The sequence below is a fragment of the Pelobates fuscus genome, chromosome 1, assembly GCF_036172605.1.
Source record: "Pelobates fuscus isolate aPelFus1 chromosome 1, aPelFus1.pri, whole genome shotgun sequence".
Lineage (NCBI taxonomy): Eukaryota > Metazoa > Chordata > Amphibia > Anura > Pelobatidae > Pelobates > Pelobates fuscus.
In genome coordinates, this window is record NC_086317.1 from 429,892,694 (window position 1) to 429,920,337 (window position 27,644).

Below are 27,644 nucleotides of genomic sequence, written 5' to 3' on the forward strand. Positions count from 1 at the left end.
CTCACTCACATTTTGGACTGGATACCTCAAAAGTCCTTGGTGCTGGTGGCTTAGTTCCTCCAATTCACAGACCAGTGGTTGATAAAGTGTCTGAGCAGATGCAAAACGCGTTCAGTGTTCTGTAGTTTGATTTACTTTTTTCGCCGGTTCCCCTTCTATTCCGAGCAGGGATTTTTGTAAAAATATCATGTCCCAGTTACATATTTTGTTGGAATATGCCAGGTAACATTATTTTTAATAAATCTGCACTACAAGGATTTTTTTCTCATGGATTGAGTGCGGTGTATCTGTATTGGCTGAGATTCTGTTGATTGAAAAGAACATGGCTGGTCAGATGTATGCATACACAATTTGTACGCAAGATTCTCAATGTCCAGCACAGATGGAAAAGACTGTGCTAGACAAAAATGATAAGGTATACAGGACCTGCAGAAAATAGTTTGGCAGGTAATGTAAGCTAGTATTTACATACCCCCTCTCAAAATAAAATGCAAAAAAATATTAAATGTATGTTTTTTTGCAGGTGTGCGGTATCCAGTGGCATTGATAAAAAAACAACCAAAATAATTTGGTGACCCCTTCCTAAAGCTCCACCACTTGCAAAACTCCAACTCTTAATATGCCTCTTCACAGTTACTTACAGGCACACACATATACCCAGACACACACACGGAAACAAGCAGCAGACACAAACAGAAATGCACAAGCACACGCAGGTGTACACAAATTGGCATACACAGGCACAGATAGGCACACACAAAAAGGCACACAAAGGTACACACAAAAACAGCCTGGCACAGACAGGTAAACACAGTCAAGCACACATATGCAGACACAAACAGGCAGGGCCGCCATCAGGGGGTGACAACCGTGACAGTTGTCACAGGCCCGGCGGCCCTGGGGGGCCCGGACTGCTCTGGCAGTCCTGGGCCCCACTTTCCCTCCCTGCACACATAGATAGCGAATATCGCTATCTATGTGTGCAGCCCCGGGCCCCCGGCTCCCTGTTACCGCAGAGGGGGCCCAGGCAGCACACTTCCTGTTCTCCTCTTCTCCTCCCGGCTAATAACGCTCGCGAGACCCGGTTGCCATGGCAACGCTCCGCTGGTCTCGCGAGAATTATTGGAGGATAGAAGAGGAAAAGTTGTGTGCTGCCTGGGCCCCCTCTGCGGTAACAGGAAGCCGGGGGGCCCCACCATGCCACCGGACCACCAGGGATGGAATCTCCCCCCTCCCTAGACACAGGTAAGCAGGGAGGGGGGAGAAACAATTTAATTAATTAGTTTTTTTGTTTTTTTTAAATAATGTTAAAATGCCCCCCCCCCCTCCTCATTGGACATTTACACACACACTACATACACTGACACAACACACACACACACACACACACACTACATACACTGACACAACACACACACTACATACACTGACAAAACACACACACTACATACACTGACAAAACACACACACACACACACACACACTACATACACTGACACAACACACACACACTGCATACACTGCATACACTGACACAACACACACACACTACATACACTGACACAACACACACTACATACACTGACACAACACACATACACTGCATACACTGACACAACACACACACACACTGCATACACTGACACAACACACACACACTACATACACTGACACAACACACACTACATACACTGACACAACACACATACACTGCATACACTGACACAACACACACACACACTGCATACACTGACACAACACACACACACTACATACACTGACACAACACACACACACTACATACACTAACACAACACACACTGCATATACCAACACAACACACACTGCATACACTAACACAACACACACTCTGCATACACTGACACAACACACTATGCATACACTGACACAACACACACTGCATACACTAACACAGCACACACTCTGCATACACTAACACAGCACACACTCTGCATACACTGACACAACACACACTCTGCATACACTGACACAACACACACACCGCATACACTAACACAACACACTCTGCATACACTGACACAACACACACTGCATACACTAATACAACACACACTGCATACACAAACACACACACTGCATACACTAATACAACACACACTGCATACACTAACACACACAGTGCATACACTAATACAATACACACACTGCATTCACTAATACAACATGCACTCTGCATACACTACACACTAACACACTCACTGCATCCACTATACTGACACACACTCTGCATTCGCTACACATTACCACACTCTGCATTCACTACACTAACACACACTCTGCATCCGCTACACACTAACACAGTCTGCATTCACTACACTAACACACACTCTGCATCCGCTACACACTAACACACTCTCTGCATTCACTACACTAACACAGACTCTGCATCCGCTACACACTAACACACTCTCTGCATTCACTACACATTAACACACTCTCTGCATTCACTACACTAACACACTCTCTGCATTCACTACACATTAACACACACTCTGCATTCACTACAAATTTACACACACTACATTCATTACACTGACACACTCTGCATTCACTACACCCTAACACACACTCTGCATTTATTACACACTAACACACACTCTGCATTCACTAAACTATGCACACACTCTGGATTCACTATACTGACACACACTCTGCATTAACTGTACACACAGCATCCACTACACAAACATCCTGTATTCACAGTACACACACTACATCCACCACAAATTGAAACATCCTGCATTCACTATACACATACACTGTGTCTAATACACACACTACATCCACTACAGACACTGCATCCACTAAACACATTTCATCTAGTACATACAAACACTACATCCACTACACAAACACACACTACATCACTGTACACACACTACATCCACTACTCAAACACTCTCTGCATTCACTACACTAACACACACTCTGCATCCGCTACACACTAACACACCCTCTGCATTCACTACACATTAACACACACTCTGCATTCACTACACATTTACAAACACTCTGCATTCACTGCACTAACACACACACTACATTCATAACACTGACACACTCTGCATTCATTACACACTAACACACACTCTGCATTCACTAAACTATGCACACACTCTGGATTCACTATACTGACACACACTCTGCATTAACTGTACACACAGCATCCACTACACAAACATCCTGTATTCACAGTACACACACTACATCCACCACAAATTGAAACACTCTGCATTCACTATACACAGACACTGCGTCTAATACACACACTACATCAACTACAGACACTGCATCCACTAAACACATTTCATCTAGTACATACAAACACTACATCCACTACACAAACACACTCTGCGTTCACTATACACACTGCATCCGCTACACTAACACACTCTGCATTCACTGCACAAACAGTATCTAATACACACAAACACTACATCCATTACACACATTCTAATTCACTTCCACTATACACACCACATTCAGTCCCGCATCATTGTCAGCGGACTAGGTAGGGCGTTGGCGGGCCCGGGAGGGAGGGGTCGGGGGGGGGGGCCCAGACCTTGTGCTTTGTCAGGGGCCCCAAAATTTCTGATGGCAGCCCTGCAAACAGGTATGCTTGCACATATATAGATATACACCATAAAAAGGATACCCCTGTACTTTGTAGCTGCTTGTTTAATTACAGGAATGGGGAGAAGGCTAGCAGCCAGCCAGAAGCCTTTCACCAGCCCTGTGCTTTAAAAAACTGCACTGTCTTCTCTGATTTCTGCTGCTAGGCTCTGTGCATACCCTAACCGCACCTGGCTTCCTCAGTGAGTATCAGCCGAGAGTGGAAGCAGCACAGTGATAGAGACGCTCGGGAAATATGACATTCTAGCATATTCCCTGTGTCGACTCCTAGACTCTCTGAGGAGCACTCTCTGAGGAGCACGCAAAGATTTGAGTCTCTAGGGATCCACATCTGCTGCCGGAGACCCTCCCTTATGATAGCCCTGGAAATATCTAATAAATGTTTTTTTTTTTTTTTTTTCATATGCAGAGTTATTTTATTTCCTTGCCGTTTATATTCACAGCGCTTGGAGGGTTAAGTGAGCCGAGACCCTATTTCTCTATTGAGCAGCACACTAACATTCTGTCCAGTGATTCTATTGCAATTCATCACTCCATGAGCTCTATCACTTAATGTTGTGTTGCTTGGTAACAATGCCCCTTTAGGTAAAAAAAAAAAAAACAAGACATGCTTCAGATGTTTACACCGGCTGTTGTCAGTGCCATGTCGTCTGATTAATCATTGCTTAGAGCTTAATCTCATCAAATCGTTTTAGTTAAAAGTAGATCTGTATTTTAAGAAGCAAAGATGGGTGATGCATTCATAAGGTGTAGAATTATTTGCAGATTACACACTCTAGAAACATTGAGAACAAACTCATATTTATTAATAAGCAGTATACGTCAGGGATTCATATAAATAGGCTTACTCATCAATTTCTCCCTCCCCCTCCCATCATTTTAATTAAATTAACAATTTTTTGTCTAATTTGCATGTATTACATTTTAGGAATGTCATAGAGATACCTCGCACATTTTCTAGCTGATGCCTCGGGCTACTTTACGCACATTTTGAAGTGACATTAGCATTTCTGTAAATGTCTTATTCGTAAGTTAATTTAAAATATATTAAAGAAAACTTGCTCACACTATACTATTTTATAGTTTGTTGTTGCTTGACATTTAATGTATGCCAACAGAATTATAAAACCCTACTTATATGGTGCCCTTTCTACCATGGAAATTCAGAGTGCTAAGTGCTTATGTGTTATGGAAAGGAAACTTAAAACATTTTTAATAATGTTCGGAGAAAGGCCATGTTCTTTATTGAAAGGAATTTTAAAATGTTTCACTTTAAATACTTTATTTACGACTCAACTGTATAATTAATCATAAACTTGTAACACATTGTTGGCATTTAACAACCGGGGAAAGTACCACATTGCGGCCTTTTAATAGCCCGTATAATACCATATAACATTTTTACCCCACCAGTTATCTAGACAGGCAAATCAACATTCCTAATGCCACACCCGGATCACAACCCGGGTGAAGCCCTATGCATAACAACCACGGCCCTCTCAATAATTGATTGGAGATTATTGTTGAAGATGTCTAAACCTATATGAGAGAGATGAATCCCATCTGTCCAATAAAGGTCCTCATGTCAACCTTCTAATTCCAAATGGCAAAAACACAATCCACCCAGGGAAGGTAAGAATTTGGATCAAATGTAGTGTTTAAAGCAATCTGACTCCCATATGCCTAATCACATAATTCCCGAGGAATCTAAACCCAATTTAGCCACCTCACTACCAATTCTGAAGGAGTGAGAGGAAAACTTTTCATCTCTCATACCTAATAGTGACAAACACTTATTAAGAACTCTTATAAACCAAAATCTAGATAACGGGGAACTTCACATATAATTCAAGAGGGGGGCTGTACCCATTGGTCTAAGACACAGAAAAATATCTCACTGCTGAAACTGGGCAAAATGGTGGGGAGGTGGATGGGTGGGTGGGTGAAGGGCATTGACACACTGTTCAAACGAATCCAGCGTCCTTTAGCCAACCTGTCCGTTTTAGAAGAGGATATTACAATTTGCACAAAATGTTGTAACTTTTCAAATGGGAGGTCAGATTTGACATGTTCGCTATTAGAAATCAATTCACCCACTCTAAAGCACTGAAAAAATACGTCAATAAATACAGTAGAAAACAACTGACATTTATACTTAAAGAAACAGACCTTTTGTAATGAAACAATCAATTTGTAAAAAAAATGTCAAACAAAATAGGGCGTCTCTAATCCATATATCTGATTATACGTTTATAATCCTTCTATCTGTGTAATTAGGAACTTTTTAAAATGTGGAGTAATGTCTAATTAGTTTAAAAAGAATGCAATTCCTGTTAACCCCTTAAGGACACACGACATGTGTGACATGTCATGAGTCCCTTTTATTCCAGAAGTTTGGTCCTTAAGGGGTTAAACGCCACAGAAGTAAGGCCATCTCAGTTCATTTAGCCATTAGGTCTAAAATGAACTGTAAAGCAGCAGCCTATAAGGAGTTACCATAAGGGTCTGACATAAATTCTACCCATACCATCCAAGCAGCTGAATAAGATGCTGTAATGGTATCTATTAATTAATGACTTTACATCATAAAGAAAGCATATTTAGTGTAATGCTTTGGAGGCACCACTAGGGGCAGTGTGTAGGAAGACATGTGCTTCTGGCAGTGACATCACAGGCCAGCCTACTTACACTGAATAAAAAACAGATGTAGGAGAAACTCTCTCTCTTTTTGCCTGTACCTGACTGGACCTAAGATGTAGTACCAGCTCTGACAACCCCAGCCAAGGGGCTGGGGCCTTGTAAGTAATATAAATCCATTGTAACATTTAGCAATTGTAATAGCCTTTTGTAAAACATTTAGTAACCTTTTGTAAGTAATTTTGTATTGTATAACTATTGTGGTAAATTGACATTCTGCTAGCATCTGTTTATTTATTATAGTTATAGTAAATATACATTTAATATTACAACGTTTTGTGTATTTTCTACCCACATATTCGACCATAATACCATGAACTATAAAAATATTAATGTTGTTCCGTATTGCTTAATTATTATGTGTTAAGAGATTAATATTCATATTTAAGTCACGACCACAACAGATGCACAGGCGGAAGAGAGAGTTCTCCAAAAGTTCAAACACATGGGAGAAACCAAATGACATTTTCTTTGTGGTAGTTGTTCCCCTTTTGGTTCGGCATTTGGTGCTAGAATCTTAAAATATTACAAATCAAAGCATGAGAAACAATCAGCAATTTGATTTTGTTTACTGGGGATATGACATGCGTTAATCCAAATTTTATGTAGTAAATATAGAAGAAGTATTCTCAGCAAAATTACGACAGGTACTGATTTCGCTTTCAAGGTGTTAATGACCTACGCTATGCCATGTTATCACAATTAAATAGCAGCCCTTTATTAGCTAGCTGATTGCCCCATAACTCCAATACTAATGTAATAAGAAAGAGTTCTGACAGAATCGTGTTTTGTTTTTTTAAATCTACATCAGACCAATTTGGGGGCCATTCACCCACTGGCCAGAAAAATCCCAAACCTTCAGAACCAGCAACTTCAGTATGTAAACCAATCAATTCATTGTTCATGAAATCATCCTGCCTTAAAATGCAACTATTGAAAGTGTCCAATAAAATATCTCAGATCTTCAGGTCTTCTTTTATTTCCATTGAAACCCTAACATGGAAATGCTGCCTTTTTAGCTCTTGTCATGTTTCTAAAAAATACTTTGCCCATGGGCATAACTCAAGGTAATACTATTTAATATATTACTTAAGCAATCTTTTTAATGTTGTCAGGTTTTTTAATCGGAAGCCTAAACTCCATATTCTTATTGTCAATCTCAATGCCAATAAAAATGAAGACAATTAGTTGGGCATACAGTTTCCTCCTCTGTTAAAGGGATACCACATGATTCAGCCAATAACCTAAAGGACATCAACAGGTTTAAACAGTCTGAAGAATTACTTTTACAGATAAACAAGAAATAATCTTAATAATGAACTATTACATTTAACCAGTAGCGTCTGATAACCTCCAGTGAGGAAGAGGAGAAAAAAGTTCAAAATAGGAAAATAGGAAACTTATGAACGCATAGGCCTGTCGAAATAAAAATAACGATTTGGATGAAAACCTAAATAGGGAATACAATCTGGGTGAATGCGAAGTAACCTGCTCATCTCGCACTTTGGCAGCTCAGCCAGGAAGCTGCACAAAAGACCAAACCTGGGAAGAGACGGAGAGAGAGACTATTGACCCCTCTGTTCCTTCCATATACATACAGACAAGGGACTATATGTCCCCTGTCTATTTATTAAACACTCTTAACACAAATTCTAGGTAATGTAGTGGTGATTACCCAGCTCAATGGTATTTATTTTAGCAACCTCAGAAGTATAAGAATCTGAGTGATTTATCTGCTAATTTTGATCAAATTCACGAAATGTGCATCCCTTTGTAAACCAAGGACTGCCAGTGACATTATAACAGTCTGGTCCATAAGCCTTTATAATTAAATGTTATAGTATGTCATAGTAACAGCAGGGCTCTATAGGATTGCTGATGGCTTTGAAATAGGACATTCGATATTGGAATGGAGTCTGTTTTTTTTTTTAATGGCAAATCCCCATTTTATAAGGAACTTCTAACGTCTGAGCAGATAAACTATTATACTACTCTACACAGAAAAGGGACATAATCTTTCCATTGCAAATCCCATGACCTGAATTTGTTTTTATCAATCCAAAAATATTAAAATGGCACATTGTTTGTTTTGTTAAAAGTTATCTATTATCTCCGATACTTGTTATAAAATAATTATAGCTTTAGGCTTTGGGGTATGGAAATTAGGGCTGGGGTTCTAGTTATGGGCTAAGCTTGCTATATCTGATTGTTATGTTTGCGCTGTGTTTCTTCATTACATTTGGAGAGCATAAAATGAGGTGGCCACAGAGGAAATTGCACTGCTAACCACATTTGCCTTCATCTTATGTGACCACAAAATAGCTTCTTTTTCCATTAATATTTATTATTCTGAGCAATTATCCTCATAAAGGCAATTTCCTCCCAAATGCAAGTAAAACAGATTTCCTCATAATGTGCATGTCCACCCATGCTGTAGGACTGTCTTACATATTGGATCATGGAAGTTGCGTAGACTGTGAGATTTTACAAACTCTTTTTAGTTGCTCAGATTTCTCTTATAGAACTTTCAAACTTCTATTTCTTCTTACTCATCCCCATGAGTGAGAAAAATGGGGCAGGTATTTAGTCTGATGTTGAGAAAAATAATGAGAGAAATATTGTTGTTGTTTTTTTTTTGTTTTTTTTTATAAATATTTTTTTTTAAATAAAGTTTAACAAAATAATTTGCTAGGGAAAAAGACGAGATAATTGGAAATATGTTCACCACAAAATATCTATAATGCCAGGAGTAATATAATGAGTGAAGGAATGTCAGCATATTTATACTACTTTCTATCATAAATGTGTTCCTGGAGGGAATATTGCCAGCTCTGAGTGTACATATATCAATCAATTATCTGATTACAGAATTGGGAAATTTGATAACCTGAATACGCCAGTTGGCCTTTTAAATGGAAAACTTGCACTTCAGTAGAAAACTTGCACTTTAGTGAATCAAAGATGCTTGCTGAGTTATACTACTATTGATTGTTTCTGTGAAATACAGAAGTGATTATAGCTGAATCAAGATCAATGCCTTGATTCTGTGTTAAATTCACTGTTGGAAAAAAAATAATTAAAATAAGCCTTGTCACAAAGTGAGAGATTTCACCTAATAACCAGGTGGATAACAGAAATGTGTTCCCTTCTCTTTCACCACTCTATGTGCATTGAACAAAGAGTTATTAAAGTGTGCAGAGTCCTTGGATTCTTTACTAAAATACGAAAAAGCACCTGTTGTAGTTGTTTTCTTTCCATTACATAAATCGCTCTTAGCCAATGAACTCAGCCCTATACTTTTAGGTTTAGCGTAGAGTGCTTCCAGCTTTCCATCTTCAGTAGTGGAGGAGGGGAACGGAATGGGTGGACCACAGGTAAGAAGTCAAAATGTTCTAAAATGGTTTGACCACTCATACACTTGGCACCATAGCCGTTGCAGCATGTTGAAGTGGTTATGGTGCTTGAATCATTCATTTAATTGCATCGACCTTGGAAGGATGAAAGGCTAAGTTGATCTCACCAGGAATTAAAAGGATTTATAGTTGGTTATTTATTTTTGTTAGGTTTCCCCCTCTAATTACACTAATAGGTTTTTCCCTGGAAACATGTTCGGCTTGTATTCACTGCAGGGTTTTATGGCTCTAATGTGACGTTAAGCTCACTTAGTGTAAATCTCTAAGCCCTCTGAAGCAATGTGACATTAGATTGCCATTACTTTACAAGAAAAGCCACAAAACATAATGGGTTTAACTGGTGATTGGAAACATTGTGTTAATAAGATGTGATCACCTCACCTCATGCCTCCCATTACTGTTTGATTCTGTAAAGCTTTTAGGCACTTATAGGCTGCAGTTGGGCCCATTTGTAGTGATTTATATAGATAATGCATTAACAATGTGTAAAAAAAGTAAACAATAAAATAGAAAATATGTTTCAAGATTCTAAAACTGTAGCATTTGTGCAGGCATGAGAAATAAGCCTCTCACTCTAGATCACAACCATAAGTAAAAACACAATTGATTTTGCAAAACACTTTTACTATCCAATTCAATGTTGCTACAATAACAATTTATAGTGAACAATTCCTGACCAAATTATGCACCTATTCCAACCATTGGAGACCTGCAAAATTTGCATGGGGACCTAATTCAGAGTCCTAACTCAGGGTTGAGAAGGACGTTTTGTTAAAAATAGGACATCAAGACAAAAACAAGAGCTATGCTGGGCTGAGTGATAACTAAGGTGCCACCAATGGACTGCATGAAAACATTAAGAATTTTGCCCCAGAATAGGACCTGTTTCACCTTGATAAATCTCTTTCTCTGTGAAGTGTCACAGCCTGTTTTACACTACTTAATAAAAAAAAAACACGAAAATGGAGAAAAACACATATATGTGAACAAGAGGTATTAATGTCTTGTGTTCAATCATAAAACAAAAATATTGTATTACTTTGCGTTTGCTGCCGGTTACTCTGTATCCGAGATTGACTTCTGAATTTGACCTGCTCTACCATCTGCAGTGACTTTGTGACCCTTCCACTGGGAATGCCAGAACTGCCATATTTCCTGAACACATATCATTTAAAAAGATCATGGATGGGGAGAGGAGAGGGTGTAGTGGGGAAGTGGGGAAAGGGAGGAGGGACAGGATTTTCGGTAGTGTAGAATAGATACATGGCATGTTAGCCCAGATGACAGTAGCATAAAGTGACAACTAATCAGCATTTCCAATGACGTCTTTTTCACATACCTGCTGTACTCATCACTTCTTTAGCATAATGGCTCCGTCCGAGACTCCCAAGAGTCTTGATTTTTTGGGGAAGAAATATCAACTACGGCCTAGTCAAGATTGTGGTCTGGCGAACTCTCCTGCTCACCAATCTGATGCAAGCTCAGAGGTGAAGGTTATAGTAGCCGCTGGAGATGACCTTTCAGTATCCATGCGAAGGCTCTCAGAAATGTTAAAAACATTGCACTCCACTTTAAAAGAAGACTTCTCAGTTATCATGGAGGATATTCATAAGAATCTGCGTGAGTTGGGCACAAGGATGAATGCCATGGAGTCCAGAAAGGATGAATTTTGGATAGTTCACAACAAACTGGTGGATAATCTCCAAAATATGAAGACGGTTGAGTGAATTCTAAAGGGGAAACTGGCGGTCATGGAGAACCATCCAACACAGAACAATATCCACTTACATGGAGTTCCAGAAGATTGTACACAGGGTAGTGCCACAATATCTCAAGGAGGTCTTCACATAGTTATTACCATCAGTGTTGGAAGCTGACATGCTAATAGACAGGGCACATCAGGTGCCAAAACCACAACATTTTGCCAAAGAAGTGCAGAGGGACGTTGTGGTAAGGCTTCATTACTATCAAGAAGCCATTATGGTGGCAGCCAGGAAATCTCTAACTATGCCTGTAGTATTTACACATGTGGCTTTATTTGCCATAACTATGGCAAAATTAAGGGAACTTATAAATATAACAAAGACCCTGAGGAAATGTGTGTATAGACTGGGTTTTCCCCAAAACTCTTAATTTGGAAGAATTCGGTGCATAAAACATTTGTTACACCAGATGAGGGCATGTCACTCCTTCATACCTAGGGCCTCATGGGTGACTTGACACCTCAGCCCGAGGCACCTTTCCCGTATGAGTTACAACCTGAGTGGTCAAAAGTGGAAAGGAAAAATAAGAGGTATCCAGATTAAGGTGTAGACTATAGAGATTATCAAATTAAGTATCTCTAATATCTACAGGAAACATGTTATCTCAATACTTTCTACTTTCAATCTTGTTTGCCCACAAGCATAGCCACCATCTGAGTCTCTGGTTCTAGAGAGCTTAGCTCATGATAAACCGTATGAAGAAATATCCCACAAACTAGCTGGAGCTATATCTCTGTATGAGCAGATATGGGCCTGGATAAAATATGGAAATGTTTGATATACACTTGTGTTAACGTGATGCAATTCCTACAATGTTTATGTAAAATACACATGCTTGTCTATTCTGTCTGTTTATTATGTTCATATATTTACTGTATGCATGGTTTTCTATATGACTTATATGTATAACGAAAACTTGTCAAAAAAGTCACAGGTACAAAATCAAGTACTTCAATGTAATGCCAAAAAAAAAAAATTCTGCCTAATAGGTAAACAAAATGTTCAAGTTTAGGTTAATATAATTTGTATTTATTATATTTAAAGAGTCAAACCATTTTAGAATGTTTTGAATTTTTACCTGTGGTCTGCCGAGTGCACCTCACCAAGCCCACTACTGACCATGGAGACCCAGAAGCTCTATGAGCGAAGACCTGTAGTCTTCCTTCTCTTCATCTGCTGTAGTTGCTGTGATAATCCTTTGGCACATGTTTCCCAAGCATTGACAATGAAGTAACAGAAACCAATGCATTGGAAATTGCCTAGCATGTTGCCATCATAAGGGAGTAGAGCCTTGTTTTGGAAAACATTCTCAAACCGGCCAGCACAACGGCAGGAAACAACAGGCTCTGGGTATTGCTTTAGTGATGTTTTGATGGAAGTTGTGCCATCATTAAAAATAATGTCAGCATTTACTTCATAGCTTAAAAGCAATTAAATAAAAAATTATGATGAATTATATATTTAGTATAGTTGAATAAATACAGTTGTCACTGATCAACTGAGAGTCGTAATCAGACAATACACGATATTGTGAATTCGTGACATGCTAAAATGTTATACAAAGAGAAACAATGTGTGTATATTTAATGTAGCTCTAAACAGTATCCTAAACCGGTTTCAGAAAATCAATTCAACAAAAGATGTTTGTTTCCATTAATTATTATTGGTGTTCAAGCTTATTCTAGTAATTATTTTGACATCAAATATTGTTCATCACCACTACTGTTAAGATTAGGGTTAAAAATAGAAACTTGTATTCCTGACATTATAGTGTTCTACTCCTTAGTTAGATTCATGGTGCCCTAAACAAAATTAAATAAAGGTTTTTACTCACTGTTGTTTTCATGAACAGGACTCATTTAGTGCAGCTGCCCGCTCCACCACTGGTTACGTTGTCCTGCAGGCTGTCTCATCTTTGTCTTCTTATCCAATCCTATACTTCTCATAAAGAAGCATTGGGGATGCGAGGTGCATGCACAGCAAGCACCACTCTGGTCCAATACAATTATTCTCATAGAGAAGCATTGATTCCAATGCTTCTCTATGATAGGTATTTGATGGCATTTGACATTGAACATCACATGTCTAAATCAAACTCGATTGAGCCAGCAGAAGTACTCTCTAGTGCAGGCATAGGCAACCTTCGGCACTCCAGCTTTGCCAACATTATGGGTGTAAGAGCATTATGGGGGATGTAGTTCACAACTTCTGGATTGCCAAAGCTTGCCTATGCCTGCTCTAGTGACTGTCAGTTTAGTGATCTGTTTGGTTTCAAAAATGTTTTGTTTTATTTTATTTACATAATTATTTTTCTGTAATAATATGCAGACATACCATGCTAAGCAGTGGGTTAGGTTGTAGACCACCAATACAAAGTGAAAATTGGAATAGGGAATCACAGGCTTTTTCCATAGTTCATATGAAAGTATTAAAGGACTATGATACATTATATGTACTACTGTAGGCACCAAACAGGGCATTCATTTTACACTCATCAATGAGTACATTAACCATAGAACCAGGAAGAATTAGACCAGGTTCATTTCCAGTCTATTTCCTTAACCCCTTCAGGACGGAGTCAATAGTGCACGTTCTGATCAAAACAAAACGTAAACAAAAACTGGAATTTGCGCTATATGTCTGTTCACCCGTAGTTCCCCTCTTTCATATTAAATGCACCCACACTTATTATATATCATTTTGTTCAGGAGAAACAGGGCTTTCATTCCATATCAAATATTTATATATGAAACCTAATTTATTATGAATAAAATTAAAAAAAACTGTGAGAAATGTTAATTTTTTTTTAAAAATTTGTAGTTCCGCCTCACATTTTAGCTGTAAATGTCATAATACTGTTAGGTTTTACTGCAAAAAAATGCACATATTTGTAATCAGCGATGTCTCACGAGTACAACAGTACCCCCATTAACAGGTTTTATGGTGTTTTGGAAAGTTACAGGGTCAAATATAGAACGTTCCATTTTTAAATTGAAATTTGCCAGATTAGTAATGTTACCTTTGAGACGGTGTGGTAGCCCAGGAATGAGAATTACCCCCATAATGGCATACCATGTGAAAAAGTAGACAACCCAAGGTATTGAACGTGGGGTATGTTTAGTCTTTGTTAGTAGCCACTTAGTCACAAACACTGGCCAAAGTTAGCGTTCATATTTGTTTTTGTGTGAAAAAAGCAAAAAACTAATATTTGGCCAGTGTTTGTGACTAAGTGGCTACTAAAAATGACTGGACATACCCCATTTGCAATACCTTGGGTTGTCTACTTTTGCAAATGGTATGCCATCATGGGGGTAATTCTTATTCCTGGGCTACCATACGGTCTCAAAGGCAACATAACTAATCTGGCAAATTTCAATGTGAAAAAAATGAAATGCAAGCCTTATATGTGACTCTCTAACTTTCCAAAACACCATAAAACCTGTACATGGGGGGTACTGTTATTCTCGGGAGACTTCACTAAACACAAATATTAGTGTTTTAAAACAGTAAAACATATTACAACAATAATATAGTCCATAAAAGTGCCATTTGTTTGTAAAAAAAATGCAAAAAACTTCACTTTTACTTAAAATATCATTGTTGTAATATAATTTACCAGTTTTAAACAGTAATATTTGAGTTCAGCGAAGTCTCCTGAGTAAAACAGTACCCCCTATGTACAGGTTTTATGATGTCTTGGAGAGTTACAGGGTCAAATATAGTGCTTGCAAATTAAATTCTCTGTACTTTCTCCCTGTGTTGTCAGGCATGTCAATCAAATTTTAATTAATCAAATGACATAATTATGTTAAAAGATTACTTAAATATACACGTAGAATTTTAATATATATGCATTTATAGGTATTTAAATTCTACGTGTATACTAATGTAATCTATTATGTAATTATATGTATTTATCTCTCTATATATATTTGCGGTTATTTGTATTTTATATATAGATAGATATATATAGAATGTCATTCTAAGTGTATTTTGTTACCAATATATATATATATTAATAACAAAATACAGTTAGAATAAAACTACATATGAATATATAATTTATTTTAAATTTTGTTTCAATATTTTATTTATTTATTTAATAATTGTATTTATTTATTATTGTAATTATACGTATATATATATAATATATGTGTATATATCTATTATATATATAATATATATACATATTATATATATGTAACGTCACTCTAAGTGTATTTTAATACTAATATATATACTAATATTACTATTAAAATACATTACGCATGACGTTGCATATATATAATATGTATATATATTATATATATAATATATATGCATATATTATATATATAAATATGCATTTATTTTAATTTTACACATGTCTAATAATTTTTTTTAATTCTTCCCACCAGCAGAGGGACTGTCTGATATTTCAGACAGCCCCCCTGCTGGCAGATCCACAGCCAGCTATAGGGGGCCATGTGATCGCTCTTTGAGAGCGATCACATGGCCCCCGGGGGCCTGATTTGCAGTGGGGGGGCTGCCTGGGCTCTGAGGCAGCCCCCCAGAAGAGGATCGCGGCGGAGGTGAGTACCGCCGGACCTCCTGGGCTGCAAGCCGTTACGGCGTTCTATGCCGCCGCAACGGCTTTAAAGCCCTTTAAAGCCGCGACGGCATAGAACGCCGTAACGGCGTTAAGGGGTTAAAGGACCACTATAGTGCCAGGAGAACATACTCATTTTCCTGGCACTATAGTGCCCTGAGGGTCCCCCACCCTTAGGGACCCCCTCCCGCCAGGCTCTGGGGAGAGTAAAGGGTTAAAACGTACCTTTATTCCAGCGCCGGGCGGGCAGCTCTCCTCCTCCTCTCCGCCTCCCATCCTCCCTTTCGGCTGAATGCGCATGCGCGGCAAGAGCTGCGCGCGCATTCAGCCGGTCTCATAGGAAAGCATTTACAATGCTTTCCTATGGACGCTTGCGCGCTCTCACTGTGATTTTCACAGCGAGAATCACGCAAGCGCCTCTAGCGGCTGTCAGTGAGACAGCCACTAGAGGATTTGGAGGCTGGATTAACCCTCATTATAAACATAGCAGTTTCTCTGAAACTGCTATGTTTATAAAAAAAAAGGGTTAATCCTAGAGGGACCTGGCACCCACATCACTTCATTAAGCTGAAGTGGTCTGGGTGCCTAGAGTGGTCCTTTAAGTTTGAGGTAGAATGAGTCATGTAAAGCACAATCTGACAGGTTCTAAATCTGAAGCTGTCTCACCCATATGGGAACAAATAGAAGCCTTGTAGTTAGAATGATAGAATCCTAGAGTATTAGTTATACTAAGAGTTATGCATGCTTGGAAGAGCTTTACCTATTAGGCATTGGTAGAGGATAGTATTAAACAGCAGTATTAAAATAGCAATTAGAAAACACTAATCCGATAAAAGAGATATTGCACCATTGTTGCCTTTTATCCTTTTTTTATGTATTCTTTATATAAATCAGAAAGTGGCAACCGTGTAAGCCAAAGAGACTCATAGCAGGAGGGACTGTACCTTTTGTAAAAGTTAATTAAAGTAGTAACCTTTCCGGATTTGCTTAACCTTTAAGTGCTAAGATTCAATAATGCCAATCAATATAGCATTACACTTCTCGAATAGAAACATAACAAAATATGTATGTTAGAAAAACATATGTAATTATATCTTGTGGTGAGTCTATTCAAAACTATAAGATGTAAAATTGTTGAAAACTGATCCAATTATTAAATCTTAAAGGCAACATGTTCATTAGAAATGTTTAAAGGGAAACTATAGTCACCTGAACAACTTTAGCTTAATGAAGCAGTTTTGGTGTATAGAACATGCCCCTGCAGCCTCATTGCTCAATCCTCTGCCATTTAGGAGTTAAATCCCTTTGTTTATGAACCCTAGTCACACCTCCCTGCATGTGACTTGCACAGCCTTCCATAAACACTTCCTGTAAAGAGAGCCCTATTTAGGCTTTCTTTATTGCAAGTTCTGTTTAATTAAGATTTTCTTATCCCCCTGCTATGTTAATAGCTTGCTAGACCCTGCAAGAGCCTCCTGTATGTGATTAAAGTTCAATTTAGAGATTGAGATACAATTATTTAAGGTAATTTACATCTGTTTGAAAGTGAAACCATTTTTTTTTTCAATGCAGGCTCTGTCAATCATAGCCAGGGGAGGTGTGGCTAGGGCTGCATAAACAGAAACAAAGTGATTTAACTCCTAAATGACAGTGAATTGAGCAGTGAAATTGCAGGGGAATGATCTATACACTAAAACTGCTTTATTTAGCTAAAGTCATTTAGGTGACTATAGTGTTCCTTTAACTGTATTTGTAACTAAGATGGGGGATAGTAAAATCAAAATACGCTAAATATAATTGAGCAATTTTGGTGAAAAATTGGTGCTACTACTAAAGGGGACACCAAGAGCATTTACATATTTGTCCAGGTACTAAATTCATTCATTTGTTTTGGCACATTGCAGACACATAATAAATATTATTTTGTAACTTATTGCTTTTGTCTGTCATGTTTTGTATTTAATTCTAAGATTCACAGTAGTTTTTTTTTTTGTCCTGACAAGCGACATTTTGATTCTGTACATTTTCTAATTTGTTTATTTCCATATGACTTTGCAAATGTATTTATACTCTCCCCAACAGTATAATTTGTCAGGAAAAAAATAGTCACAAATTCAGAAGTTTGAAATTTAAGAAACATTGGAGTTATTGAGCTCTGAGGTTAGAAGATGATAGCTTCTCACACCATCTTTGCACATACCAGATAGAAAGGAAATAAAGATGCCCATGTAAAGGTTTGAGTAACAATTTTATACATATGTATGTTTATCGAATAAACATAGTTGGGAAAACACATGCGCCGCCTTTATACTTAGCTCTCATTAAGTTTTAAATGTACGTGTGTCTGCAGCAGTGTGTCCTGTAAGGGCCGGAGGTGTATAACTGTGCCCCAGACATTACCGTTCCTGGAATGTCTGCTGAACTAACGCCATGTTTTATTGATGAAAACTGCTGCAAAGGGACCAGCAACATTGTTGCAGAGATAAAATGTGCTAATATGTTCACTGGTGCATACATTTCTGGCAAATCGTGAGAGGTCGAGAGATTGCTAAAGAGAGGAGAGGAAAAGTACAACAACAGGAGTCGCTTAGACAGGACTGGATTGTTGGTTGATTTTGTTGAGTGCCATGGGGTGGACATTCTCGGAACTAAACTGACCGAATAGTCCGATGGCACTCACTCTTTGGTCACCGGTAAGGGTTTGCTCAGTGACACCCTGCAAAGGAGAAAGGAATACATGTAACTTATACGGCATTTATCTACTAAACAGTGATTATGCTGATATAAAAACCGATTGGAAAGCTTAGGTTAAAATAGACAAACTGTGCCTATAGCTGAGCTTCGGGGAGTCTTTTTCCCCAAAAAAATGATCTGTTCTTGTCGGCATTTTGCAATTTGCTTTTTAATTCTCTACAATTTACTGTTTGCTACTTGAAAAGTTAACCAATTTCACTTTGCTGTTATGGAGGTTGAGTAAAGAAAGTAATGCAAAATACGAGCCTCCTGCCTTGCCTTAAAATTATATAAATACTAGCGGAACTATTGTATAGAAACTATTTGTAATAGTAGTAATATCATGTTTTCAGTTACAATGAGTATATAAACCTCTTACCTTGGAAATTACTTGAAGTATGGGGATAAATAACTTTGTCTTGTACAGAAGGTTTGACAAATTAATAAAATAATCTAATAGCCTGCTTATGGGTGTTTGTATGCAGCATTGTGAAAATGCCATTAGAATGTAAAATGCCTACATACACTAAGCACATTTACCAGAACCACCTTTACAATACAAGGCACTACTGTTGCAATGGTGGGAAGGAAGGGGGGGGGGGGAGAAAGAATATCACCTAAACCATGGCTAGGCAAACTTTTAGCAACAATGTTCCAAGACTTAGAACTGGCACGCCAAGCGACTTCAGTTTTTCAAATGTAATATTTGTATATGTTTGTGCATATGTGGGTTGCCTTATATTGTGTGTGCACATGAGCAGTTTGTGGTATTGTATGTGAGATATGTGTATGCATGTGGGCTGTGTATCATGTCATGTATGTGAATATGGGCTGTGAATGGTGGGTTGATTGAAGCATTATATGCATGGTTGATATTATTATTATTATTATTGACATCTATATAGCGCCAACAGATTCCGTAGCACTTTACAATATTATAAGAGGGTGGATTTAATTATAAATAGGACAATTACAAAGAACTTACAGGAACGATAGGTTGGAGAGGAACCTGCTCAAACGAGCTTACAGTCTATAGGAGGTGGGGTATAAAACACAATAGGATAGGATATGTTTTATTGTGTGTTTGTGCTATGTGTGGAGGCTGCTTGATGTATTGCATTTGCGAGGCTGCTTGTGGTTTGTGCATATGCAGGTTGTCATTGATGTTGTGTTTGTGTGGACTGTGTGTTTTTATGTGTGGTCTATTTGTATTATGTGCATGAGGCGGAGCCTTCTTCTGCAGCTATGTGTGTGTATGTCTGGCAGTGTGGGTGGCTACCCTGGAGTCCGTGGGGACCAGTCTGACCAGATACAGACCAGTGGCAGGTGCTGTGGTGGCTTTTGTGGGCTGATCTCCTCCAGTGTGGATTCCCCTTGAAAAAAGTGCTGTGAAGAAGTGATCTGAGATCACTTCCTCCAAGTACTGCAATGAGTAAATTGAAGACTGCCCCTCAACACCGGCTGCAATCACTGCTAGTGCTGAATGTTTGGTTGACATTAGCAGATATCTGCAGAAACCGCACCGGGACTCCTGGGAGGCCAGATTCTCCGATCTCCCCAGCCTGTTGGGTCTGGCAGCCTTGCATGCCATGCTAAGGCATCTCGAGTGCCATGCATGGCCAATATGCCATAGGTTTCTGACCCCTGACCTAAGCCATAAAAGTGCACATTTATTGTATATCCATGGTTATAGCCAAAATATATATAGCACGTTATATGGTACATAAGCAGTGCGTTCATAGGCGTACATCTAATTTTTATGTCCTTTATATTTTTATTTATGTTTTAGAAAACAATGTAGGATAACATGTATGATATGCAAAATTTAAATGGAATGTACATTTTGACAGTTCAATAAACTGCTTAATACAGCATTAAATAAAGTGAGCTACAAAGATTTAAAAAGGTGGATAATGAGAAGCCGATCCAAAGCTAGGTGTAAGATGCATTCTGATTTAATGTATTAAAAAATCACTTAGAAGGATATTGACATTTGTGTGTTCTGTAGTGATTATTGTGGTGTGTTTTTTCCAAGCTGCGGATTTCTAAGGGATTTATTCTGTAAACTTTATATTGTGGAGAAGGTAGAAGGGAATAGTAGGAGAACTGAATAATCTAGAAACATAGTTAGCAAATGTCTCAATTCTTCACAGTAACGGATTAGTATCCTGATTCATACAGGATATTTAAATTGTGATTGTGATGGTTCATGTTCCTTAGCATGACATAACGTAAACAAACAAAAAAATTCACACTCAAAGTATAAATCCTATTTTGCATTATTTTCTTAGCTGTGACTTCCGTCGACCTTACTGAATACTGATTCACTTAACTTTCCTAGACAATGTCTGGCGGTAGCTCATTGGCCTACTGTAATCTCTATGGAATAAAATCAATGTGGTGGCAATCCATCTGGCGAGGTCTTCGTGTTGGAAAGTTAACCTTTTCTACATTGCATCCGGGCATTATAAAGAGGAAACAGCACAAAATTGGAAATAAATGAGATTATTAAGGAACACAATAGTATTAGGAATACAAACCTGTATTTCTAACATCATAGTGTCCCTGTCCCTAGACTTTTATAGGTTCAACCTTTATTAAAAAAAAAAAACAAGTTTCAATTACCTTTTTTTAGCGCCAAGGATCCCTAGGCGCTGCTCACCTCTCTGCCTCCAGCAACATCACAGAGGAGGCAGGGCCCCTTTCACAAGGGTCCAATTTAATGACCTTTATAGGTGCTTTGGAGAACTGGTGCGCATGCACAGTGAACTAAAGTTCCCATAGGAAGGCATTGTATTCAATGCTTTCATATGGGCTTCTGCATCAGTTTTAATCCGTTAGTGCAGCAGATGCGCTTCTAGTGGCTATAAGTGGGACAGCCACTAGTTTCTAACTGCGCACATTAGTCCTTCCCCATAGAAAAGCACTGAATCAATGCTTGCCTATGGGGATTTGCAAGACGATGGGCGTCTTCATGATAAGCGTGAGAACGTCCAGTGTCGTTTCACAGACTTAAACTCTGGTAGACAGTCATTAAAGGCAGTCTTAACCCTGCAGTGTAAACATTGCAATTTCACTAAAATTGTTTTACATTGCAGGGCTAAGGTGACAGCCAGGTCCCCTGCACCCAGACCACTTCATATAGATGAAGTGTTCTGGGTGACTGTAGTGTCCCTTTACCTAATTTGAGAATTGTGTATAATTGATAAGGGGATTGCAACTATTAGGCCAATAGAGCTGAGGTTAAAACATTTTTAAATTTATCTATATTTACAGCACATTTATTTTTGCATTAAATTTGGCATTCTGTTTCCAGTCCATTGCAATTCTTGGTTTAGTGAATAAACTCATCTATATTGGGTATGAGTACAATGAAGATAGATAATACACTGAAATCCACAATATAGTTTTAACTCCTTGAGATTGCTCACCAGTTTTAATAAATAGTTGGATATTGTTTTCTTCAAGTGCGTATTGCTAGCTCCCCATTTCAATGTCCCTACTGCCTTTTTTTTTTTTGCTGTTGTTCGGCTACAGGCTATATCTGGGTCACTGATGATTGCTAAACCAAAGTACAATTCCAAGTTGGTTCCAGCTGTTTTTCTCAATATAGGTCACTATAAAAGCTTGGCTTTAATCCACGCTAGAGTTTGAAAGACTATGGTATTTGCTGTAATGTAGAAACACATAAATATTTATATGATGTGTAAACGCGTATTATGGATTGTTTTTTCTGTTAACAGAAATAGGAAACTTTCCATCTGACAGCAGATAAAAAGCCATTTAACACATCTGTCCAATATTTTTCTATAAAGAATATGATTTTGTAAAATGTGCAGAAGAGCAGTTTGTGTCTATCTAAAGCTTCCTCGGACGTTCCCCCCTCTGCTGGAAGGCTATTCTATGCATCTACAACTGTTTGCGTATAACTGGATTTCCTGGCATTACTGCCAAATTCTTTTCTCACTACTTCAGGTTCTTGATGTTTAAAAGGACACTCCACTGTCCAAATACAAAATAAATAAAGATCACTCTTTAGTAGATATGCCACATATAGAAATTTGCATGTATTAAATTAAACATTATTTCATTGGGGTATATATAAAAACAGCTTGCAAAAACTGCAGAACTTGTGTCTACAGCTTTTGCAAGCCTTCCCCTTCTAACCCCGCCCAGACTTTATGTGACTGTCCAATCACAGACTTCCCAATACAACTCAATGAGAAGTCTTTGCAAGGCGGGTGCTCTGAACAATTTCTACCTCCACTGAGCTAACCAAACCAGGAAGTAACAGCAACCGTTGTCTGATTGACAGCCAGTGGGGTGTAACCAGGTTAGTTCATAACAGTGACAATTTCTATTGAAATGTGCACTTATTGTAAAATGAAAAAAAGAGGATACATTCTTCACACATACAGCTTTTCAGCAAGCTAAAGTGCTTTAGAGGTCTGGAGTGTCCCTTTAGGATAACCTATCTTATATAAAATATCCATATTTCTGTTTTGCCATTTTATACATGTATAAGATAATAATTGGAATTATTAGTATTATTATAATTTCAGATAATATATTAGTAACAATGTTTTATGGTTTACTTTAATGATGGTTATTATGTATTAAAACCATTACTTTGGATGTCTGCGTGAGAGAAGTGCATGCGATTTTATTTTTTTATATCGTTCCCATGTGGCGGTTTAATGAAGAAGAAAATGATGGTCGCTGGCAATACAGTGTTTGTGACATAGCAGTAAGTAAACATGTCCAGGGGCTTAAGTTGTTTATCATAAAAATGACACCGTTGCCAGGACAAGTATGAATAGTGTTTCTAAAATTAAATAGAACTCTTCTTCCAGCAGTATATTTTGAAGAAAGACAATGGACAATATGTGTGAAGAGCAGTTCTGAGGCTAATTTCTAAATATTAAGCAGTCACTGAGGAATTTATTCAAGCTGAGTTGGAGAATTCACAACAATATGGTATTTAGAAAAAAAACATCATAAGGGAAAAAATGGAATGTTTGTATTGTGTGTTTGATGTTAACAATGTTACCACAATCATCCTCATGTATATTAATTTTATTTTCAGTACCTCTGGAACTGAGGAGAAGTGCTCAGTGATCTCCTTAGTTCTGCAGTGCAAATCATTGCAGTTTTAGAGAATTTGCAATGATTACATTGCAGGACTAAGACAGCCTTTAGCGGCTGTCAATCAGACAGCCACTAGAGGCACTTCCTTCTTGCTAGGTGACTTTTGGTCTCCTAACTGATGCTGGCAGTTCTCATGCTCTGAAGAGGCTGAGTGCCAACTTTGCACCGAGGGAGATCGGCCCTGGAATCGGGTGAGGGATGGGGGGTGCGGGAAAGGAGGGACCAGAGGGAGCTATAGTGTAAGACATGGTTGTCCAAATGGTAGATAAAATGACAACCTCGATGATGCTCTGTAGTTCTAAAGACATGCAAAGACATGCAAAGCATCATGGAAGTTGTAGTTCTGCAAAATTTGGGGATCTACCTTTTTGGCACCCGTGGTGTAAGGAGTACAGATTTGTATTCCTTATACTATAGTATCCCTTCCATAATACTACCATTTTTTCTAAGGTTGGAATAAATATGCTCCTAAATATGATATTAAACTATGGTTTCCACATCACTCAGACAGGCATCCTGGTGGTGAATGCTGTTTTTTTAATGTGACTGACTAGATGTGCTAGGTGCAGAACATTACTCAAAATGTTATTTACTAAAGTGAAAACTCACGCTGATTCAAAGTGAATTTCAAAATTCAAAATTCAGAGACTTGGAGAATTCTGCAGGTTTGGCTATTTTGGCTTTAATTTAAAATTCACTTTGAATTCTCACTTGAGAGAATAGCCCTTCACAGTGGAATAAATTCTTCATGTACAGTTGTAAAGGGACACTACAAACACCTAAAGATGGTGAATTGCTTCCACATTTTGCATCCACTTTTGAATTTTTATAATAAGTGCAGATTTCTAGAGAAATTGCCTCTTTCATAAATTAACCCCCGGCTGTCAATCAGAAACACTCCTGTTACTTCCTGTTTGTTTAACCCAGTGGAGCTAATCTTAAAGGGACACTGTAGGCTCTCAACTCCCATAATCCTTAACCCTGCAAGTGTAATTATTGCCGTTTTTATAAACTGCACTAATTACCTTGCAGGGTTAGGTCCTCCTCTAGTAGCTGTCAACCAGACAGCCACCAGAGGGACTTCCGGCTTCTTGGACGACTTTTGGTCGTCTAAACGAGGCTGGGCGTTCTCACACTATGCATGAGGACCTGAATAATTGAGGATTGACTAATGCTTTCCTATGGGGAGATCCTAACGAGAGCGCGGCCATGGCTGCGCATGCGCATTAGGTCTTCCCCGCCGACGTCTGACCTGACCCAGCGCCGAGGCGTTGGATTCAGGTAAGCGACTTAAGGAGGTTTAACCTTTTCCTGGCACTAGAGAATCCCTTTAAGAGGCAGGAAATTACCCAGAGCACCTGCCTCGCAAATACTTCTCATTGAGCTGCATTGGGAAGTCTGTGATTGGACAGCCACAGAAAGTCTGGGCGGAGGAAGAAGGGGGTGGCTTGTAAAGGATGCAGACAAAATCTGCAGCTTTAGCAAGCTGTGTTTATTCATATCACTAATAGAAAAAATGCATAATTAAATGCATGTATAATTTCACTGAATGTGTATCTACTAACTAGTGATTAATTAATTTATTTTATTTGTTTCATATTTAGTCAGTGGAGTATCTATTTGATCTATATGTCTTTCTAGTGAAGTTCTTTGAAGTTTCTTTGCTCAATATACCAGCTCACTGAGTCAAAGTTAAATGCATAAATAATAAATAAAACTAGATTTTTTGCTATCTTTTTTTACCCTTGGCTTGCCATAAGGGTGACGAACATACCACTAACAAATGCATTACTCGCTGCTTAGCCTATATAAGAGTTAAATGTGTCATTTATAATAAATTGCCTTTTTGATATGGATTTATAAATTTTGCATTATTTAAACCTCTATAGATAGGTAGACAGAATGAAATCTCTGCAGATTTGTAAGCAGACGGACAAACACATAGATAAAGGTCTCTGTGGATAGGAAAATGTGAATGGCATGTATCCATCCTATTGCTATCTGTTACTGTGACAGATTACAATATATATGAATTCTGGCTTGTTGTGCTGCCTCAACGTGTCTAAGTCTAAGCTAATTGATCTCCGGTGATTCTCTCATGATGAATTGTGTGCTGAGAAGGCTGCATTGCAGTATTTAAGGCTTTGCCTTCTCCCACCATGCTACAGCTAGGAGGAAAAGAACAAAAGGTCTGAACAGTTACCGAAAAATGTGTAATAATAGTGATAATCAATTATTGAGCTATGTTTAATTACACTCCGGATACTCGTGCATTAAGACAATCATTAAGATGCTTATAGCAGTCTTAGAGGGTTAGTTGCTAAAATGTGAATTGTTGGGAATTCAATTTGAATTTAAAATTTTAGACCAAAAACAGCCAAATTGGATATATTCTCCCCAAGTCTGTTTTTAGTTAGCTTAACATTTAAAATTAATTTTGAATTCCAACAATTCACAGTTTATTGTATAAAAAACACAATTTGTTAGAATTAATTCAAAGCCAGTTTCATTATATGTTCAGCTGTGCACATTCATCCCTATGGCCAAATTGTAAGATCTTCTGTTTAAAAAGTAGAAAGCTATCTACCCTTCGCTATCTTAGAGAATAACTTTGAGATTTGTGTTCTGCAATGTTTCAGAACATTTAGCTCTTCGATAAAGTTGTTCACTAATCTCCTTTTTTATGTATGTGATAATACAGACAACAGTCAGTAGGTATGTACTGGTCATGGGGATACTGGTTAAATGAACAGTGAACGACAGGTCGGAGGATGACAAAATGACACCTCTAGGCCACGGACTCGGGGCTCTGTGAGTCCCAGTCCTTCCCATAAAGGGGAGTGCATGAGGACCTGATGGTCTTGTTCCGATTCGGTTTGGCAGTCCTCCGCCTGCATGGTCTGTGTTTCGGGTTCAAGCCCTTGTTGGCATCCTATGTGTGATGCAGGAGTGTGCCAGATGAGGGTGCCCAGAGGGGGTTTTCCCCACGCCGTCCTTCGATTCTTCTTTTCAAACTCTGCAACTTGGCCCAAAATTTATCGAAGGTAGCCTCCAACGAGGTCACAGTCACAGTGGCCAGGAAGATCAGCATGGTGCAGTGGCAGGTTCCGGGATTCATGCCCAGGTGTGTCCGCCATCCTGGATTTAGCAGAATCGCCTCACAAGCTTGTTTAGTCCTCCGTGCCTTGAAGGACTCTGGGTTGTAGGCCAGCGGGGACCGGGATAACCCCCACCAGTCCAGAGGTGGGTGGTAGGAGTGCGGAAGACTCGTGTCTTCATTTCAGGAGCCAGGAGAGCAGCCGTCTCACCTGAACTCCGTCGCCAGTAGGTCTCAGTTTGCCGATGCAAAGGTGGGCTGATTTAGGTGTCTTCTGACTCAGCAAGATTCCCTCCGGATTGTAGGGTCACGTTAAAGTGTTTGCAAGCTGATTACTTGGGTGGATTACTTAGATTGTGGCTGGTAGTGCCAGAGCCCGCTATGCACCCGTCTGGTCAGCTTGGCGGTCAAGCTCCGCCCCTCACATAAATTAATCTGACAACTAAAAGGGTGTGAAAATGGGCCAATCCATGTACTGCAAAGTATATGCATAATACAAATATTATTTGTATATTTTACAGTACAATTAC

At 38.6% G+C, this 27,644-nt stretch overlaps 1 protein-coding gene across 4 annotated transcripts in view; it reads left to right on the forward strand.

Annotated features, from left to right (window-relative positions):
- Positions 1–27,644, forward strand: part of DCLK1 (doublecortin like kinase 1) — a 398,808-nt gene that overhangs the window by 72,964 nt on the left and 298,200 nt on the right. The gene's annotated exons all lie outside the window — the stretch shown is intronic.